We start from the raw sequence: 6445 nt of genomic DNA, 5'->3' as shown, positions 1-6445 counted from the left end.
GTGCATTTACATATTCATATTTATATGTACATGCATGCATACACTCAAAATGTTGTAAGGTTTTTTTTTTTAACCCATCTGGATGCAAAGTGGACTCAAGGAATGCAGTTGCCTTCAGCATTAGAGCATTTAAATATTAAAAATGCATGGGTGTGGAGTATTTAGAATTCCACCATGACATATAATATTAATCCGTTTTATGTAAAATTCATACCTGTAATTTAATGTAGCCCATTAATGCACTGCTACACGTATTAGCGTACCCCGCTTTAAATAAGATGCTGGAAACATCCAGTCGCCTCCTTTTGCAACAAAGAATTAAAATTCAGTCCAGTTCTTAGAGTCCTGATTGGGCCCCAACATATAGAAAAGTGAGTTCATAAGGCCTTTTTTTGTGTGTTACACTGTTAATGGCGAAGCTGTCCTTCAAGGGTTCAAAACCAAACCGGTCAGTGAATTTTGTGATGGGGTCCTGTGTGTACACTTCGTGGGAAAGAAATGAGCACTTCAAATGAGACTTGAGCATAAAAGCTCTCAGTCAACCGAATGAGAAATCTGAAGGCCTCCACTTTGCAAACCTCCCACCTTTTGACAAAGTAGGAGATGCATTCACTCAAGAATGGTTTACATCTGTGTGCAGCATGTGGCTGGTATCTTAGTTTTTATGGATAATCGAAAGAAAGTGAGGGCTCATTTTGTTCTGTCTATCCCTGGAAGGAATTCTTTTCTTCCTCCCTTCCCAGAAATGAAATGCCTACATCAGACAGGCATTTTGTTCAGCCATGTGCTTTCTTTATGACAATTGCACTGCTTTTCCCTCAGAGCACTTTTCTTTACCTGATGAAAGGAGCAGTAACTATTCAATGTTGGTGTCATAGGTGCATCCAGCAATGCTCTTTTCCCCTCCCCTCATATGTCACTGCCTCTAATAGTAGGAAGTAAGTGACATTCTCAGTTACCTGTCTACACATAGATCATCTGTGTACATCCTTATCAAGAAAATCAACTTCTCACTAAAACCCCAAATTTGGCTTTCTTTTAACTACAGGCCTCGTTTGATTATTCTTCGATTGATGTAAATACACCTAACCGATATTGCTGTTTTAGATAGAAAGTTGGGTTAGGGAGCATTAGTGGGCGTAAGCTATTTTTTTGGTGCTAGTCATATCAGCCCAGGTGAAACAATAAGTGGATATATGCAGAGATATTCTGTTCCTTTGATTTTCTTTCTCTTGTAGAGTTTAAAATCTGCTCCAAAAATTCAAACCTCAAATTTTTCTGCCTGGCAAAATTTAACTATGCTGATATGCTTAGGGATGCACTTATTTCAGAACTTTTCATATCCTCGTTTTAAGTTTTAATTATGTGACACAGTACAACCATCTTAACCCTCTTTCTGGATCTTGCTAAGTTGCAGAGAGTGGTGGTGATAGAGTGCCAAGACTCCCAGTGTCAGGTTTTGTTGGAGTTACTTTGTGTGATGGGCTCAAAGTCTGAAAGGCTGGGTAAGTGCAAAGGAATTTACTGGGGTCACATGATCTAGAACACCCAGGAAAAATGTAATACCCAAATCTTGCCAGCAGAGTAGGCAGGGGCAATGGTTGTATTCCTCTTTTTGAAGGTGGGAAGGCATAAAGAATTTCAATAGTTAAAGTGTGACATAGAATGTTCTACAGTGAAAATAAGGAATGTCATCCAGTTCATTTTGGCCCCCTGAACTTAGATTACAGGTTTCTGTGTTCCTTGATTCAGTCACTTACATGCTGCCCAACTGAAGGCAAGGAAGACTCCCAGCACTGATAGTTCAAAGCAGCTTACTCAGTCCTCTCCAACTTCTAGAAGAACCTTACAAGCTACCTTATTCCTACCTTCAAAGAGAGAACTTTAGTTTTCTATGGTTCTTTCTCTTATGTCAAAATATTTCACTTGCACTTGTAAAAATAAGATCGACTAGCCAAAAGCCTTTTTTTCTAGGAAAGTGCTGGAGACTTCCCAAATGTGCTTCAGTGGGAACTGGGTTGAAAAATTCATGGGAGAATTGCTAGGAAGCGCTGGTGACAAGAGCCCTGTGTACATCCCTCCTCCAGACAAAGAGGTCTGCCATCCTTCCTCAGGATGAATTCTAGATGCTAATCAGATCCTTGCTGAACTGCAACACCCCGTCTCTTAGAATTCACAATCTCCTTGTGTTTACATGAAGCACGGGTATCCAAGCATATTGTGCTATTCAGTCCAAATGCCTTTTTAGGAGTTGGTCCTGCTTTCTCCACAGCCTGCCCTTAAACAGTGGGTGGGCTCAGACACACAGATAAACACCAGTGTTCCCATGCTTGGTCCCTTTCTAGATATAAGTTGTCCCTGAAGGAGGCAGATGCATTCTTTCAGGGCACAAGAAACCACTATGTCTCCTGTAGCAGGGATGTCCCTTGTTCCGAAAGAGTAAATTAGGCCATGTGGCAGTTCAGCTCAAGGCTACTTTATCTGGAACTCAGCATTACAAATTTACTTGTGTTACCCTTGCTTTGCTGATACCGGTCCCGGAAAGGCTGATAACTTCTTGGGTTTGCCCAGTCTTGGTAAAGGCCCATAGTAAGGGGATGTTTTATGCATTGAACATAAATAGTTGGGTAGATGTAGTCATCAAAAGCACCTACTTCAGGAGTTTTAAAAGGTGGCCTGTTAAAATAAGAAGTAGGTGAGTTTTTACAGTCCTCCTTAGGTTGATTAAAGACAATGAAAAGAGCCATCTTTGGTTTTATCTTAAGAATTGTAATCCAAGGACTCAAAAGTCAGTCAGCCTGGGCTGCGATGTTGCTTTCTTGATTTATTAGTTTTAGATTTTGAAGCTGGATTCTTAAATGCATATGCTTTTCATCTACAAAACAAGAATAAAAGTTGCATCTATTTTATAACATGTTTTCATAATATTATGGTTTATATATAATATATGTGGTTTATAGATAAGAACTTGTATAATGTATGTGGCATATATAGAAGAATGTTCTTAGGATAGTGTCTGACACAGTATAAGTGTGCAAACAATGTTAAACACTATCATTTCTGGCAAATATTGTCACTCAACTTGTGGCTGGTCTTCATTCAGCGATCTTTTTTGAAAGCAGAAGTTTTTCACTTTGATCATCAATGTATCAGTTTGTTCTTTTATGGATCATCCTTTTTTGTATTACATCTAAGAAATTGCTATGTAATTCAAGATAACAAAGGTCTTTTTCTGTAAAAAGTTTCATGATTTTTTTGGCAAAGGTAGTTTCATGGAAGTACAGCTCATGTAATCACATGGGGTCCCATGCTTAGTTTAATGCTCTGCTTGGTTTAATGTCTGCTTGACATTCTTAGTAATTTTTGAACTGGAGAACAAACCTGCATTTTTTATAGCACAGAGTCTGCAAATTCTGTGGCCAGAGCTAGTTTTAGGCTATGTTTAAGTCATAACCCATTTTGAGGTTACTTTTGTATGTGTGTGGTTCATGATATGAAATGAAGTGTGTGTGTGTGTGTGTGTGTGTGTGTGTGTGTGTACACAACTGTTTCAGCCTCCTTGGTTGAAATTCTACTTTTTTCTCAAAGGAGTACCGTTATGCCTTTGTCAGCTATGGGTTGTGTATGTGAATGGTTCTATTTCTGGCCTCTGAATTCTGTTCCATTGGCCTGTTTGTGACTGTGATGCCACAACCATGCTACGTCAATTACTGTCTAGTAAGTCCAAAACCCAGCAGAGCCGAACTACTGATCTTCCAGCTTTTCCTTCTTTTTCAAAGCTGTTTTGGTGATTCTGGGTACTTTGCATTTCCACATGAACTTTAAAGTCTGTGAATGTCTTCAAAAAAGGATTTATACCCAAAATATAGAAAAAGTACAGATAAATAATATAGAAAGGACACCCAACACTCAAAAAATCCATTTTCAACATGGCCAAACACTTAGCCAGACATTCCACTACAGAGATATACAAATGGCAAATAAACACGAAAAGGTGCTCAATACCATTAGTTGTTTGGGACATGCTTCAAAGCTGCAATGAGCTATTGCTATACACCTGTCAGACTGGTAATCCTCAGGTGGGAATATATAATGAGAAAAACTACTTAGAACATACTGATAGTTTTGACGGTTTCTTAAAGAGTTAAACATACACATGTTAAATGACCCATTCATTCTATGGATAGATATTTACCTAAGAGAAATTAACCCATATAGCCAGGACTATAACCACTAGCGGCATGAGCTGAAGGGTCATAACAATTGTTGATATGTTTATTATTTTGGCTTTGATAATCATTTTACAGGTATAAGTCAAATTTTATGAAGTGGCAATGTCTCTATTATATCACCTTGTCAAGCTGTACTTTACATATATTACAGACATCATATGTGTTTTATCATATGCCAATTATATCTCCGTAAGTTCAAAGTGTTATTTTAAAACTAACATTTGGCTTTCAGAAGAGTTCCTTCCCTGAAACCACTAGAGTTTGGTGTTTTTTAAGATTTATTTATTTATGCATATAGAACTGGGGTACAGGCCAGAGGTGCAGGGGTGGTGAGAGGATTCACCAGAGACAGAGTGGGGAGCAGAACATTGGGTGAGACAGGAGAGGTCTGCTGCGCAGTGTGGATCACCTCCCTGGCAGGTATCGAACTCATGCTGAAGTGGCTGCAGATGGCTTCATAGTATTTGTGCTTTAACCTGTTGTGCCACCAGGGAGGGCCCAAGAGACCACTAATGTTTGTTCTTTAACTTTCATTAATAGGCATTTTATAGTCTCTTTCTCTTTTAGGGCCCTGTAGCATATTGCTCTCAGTCAGGTATTATAGCACTGACTGAATGTTGATGAGATACCCTCCAGAGCAGGCATGAGACATATACTGATTTAGTATTTCAGTCATGGTTATCATTCATACATTCAATCACTTGCTGGAAATAGACCATGCTGACGACCCCATCAGCTTCCTGTTTTGTATTGTTTTGCTATAGTATGGATGCCAGGCTCTGAGGAGGACTCAGGCGGATTCTTTGAAATACTTTTTCCCTTGTGCAAAAACTAAGACTAGGTTCTGGACTCTGTTCTTTGTGCATCACCCTATTTGTAACCTCTGCTGTTTCAATTACCCTATATTAGCAGTTGCCGTGGGGCAAATACCCACTGGGTGGAGAAGATAAGAAGCCTCATTATTTTGTATTCAGAATGGACTACCACTTTTCCTCTCCTCCCCCTTTTTTTCTCCCCCTCAAGAAAATAAACAATTTAACAGGATTAAATGCACTCACTTCCAGAGCTGGGAGCAAAAATTCCCAGCAGGCAGCATATTTTTGCCTCGAAAATCCTATGGTTCAGCCTGTAGTCTCAGTTTTTTTCCACAAGAGGGGATTTATGGGGATGGAGTGAGGATTAGCTGCATTGAAAGCCCCAGGAGAGCTCAGTAAGGGAATGATAGGGGGCAGTATCCTTGTGCCTAATAGATACTCCTAGATATTCAGTCCCTTGATGTCTGTGCCATTATTGAAAGCATCTTATAGTTAAAGGTTATGAAGATGCCAAAAAGACCAATTCTTGCTTTAGCTCATCGTTATGTTTTAGGAAGGCAATTCAAGACAAGAATTATTTTATTATTATTATTATTTAAAAATTCATCCCAGTGATACTGATCTTTAACCATCTGTTATGTTCTTTCTTTAAGTAGGTAATACTACAAATTAATCATTGCTAATCACTTCTACTCGCAGATACTATCGCTAGATTTACACTGAGGAGAAGGGGTTTTAGTTATGTTGCTCTTTCTTTTAAAGTGAGTGCAAAATAATCACAAAGTACAGAAAGATGTAATTAAACATTTTACTTGAATAGCTTAGAGGAAAGTCACTTAACTAAACAATAAATTACTTCACACCTTGGAACTGAATGCTGAATCTGAACCCATTACAGTAAATCTGACTCTGTTCAGAGAAAAGACTTCCATTTTATTGCTTTCTAGGTCATCATTCCTAGGAGCAGATACAATGTTCAAGAAATAGTTGCTTTTTTTTTTCTTTCACTTAAGAGGAATTTTTAAGGCTTCTTTATAGCGCTTACCTGGTTTTCTCAGGTTGTTAGCTGACTCACTATGTCAGTGGACTAGCGAAAGAGACACAGCAGAGCACTAAGGGAAACAAGGATACAGAGTTCAAGGAAAAGAATCTGAATTAGCAGAACATTGAAGGGCCTTCTTTTTCTTGAACATAGTCTTATCATTTATAACACTTTATTATAGAGAACGTATCTGTCATTCATCCCCTGACTATACCTTTTAAAAGTAACTTCACTGGTTTTTTATTTTATAATAAGAGTATAGACAAATTAAAAAAAAAAAAAAAACCAAAAAACCAGGACAACAAAGATGAAAATAAAGGACGTGTTGAAATCCACATCTACAAATAATTGTGACT

The sequence above is a fragment of the Condylura cristata genome, unplaced genomic scaffold, assembly GCF_000260355.1.
Source record: "Condylura cristata isolate star-nosed mole 26May11 unplaced genomic scaffold, ConCri1.0 scaffold00037, whole genome shotgun sequence".
NCBI classification, from domain to species: Eukaryota; Metazoa; Chordata; class Mammalia; order Eulipotyphla; family Talpidae; genus Condylura; species Condylura cristata.
This window is presented reverse-complemented; position numbering follows the sequence as displayed.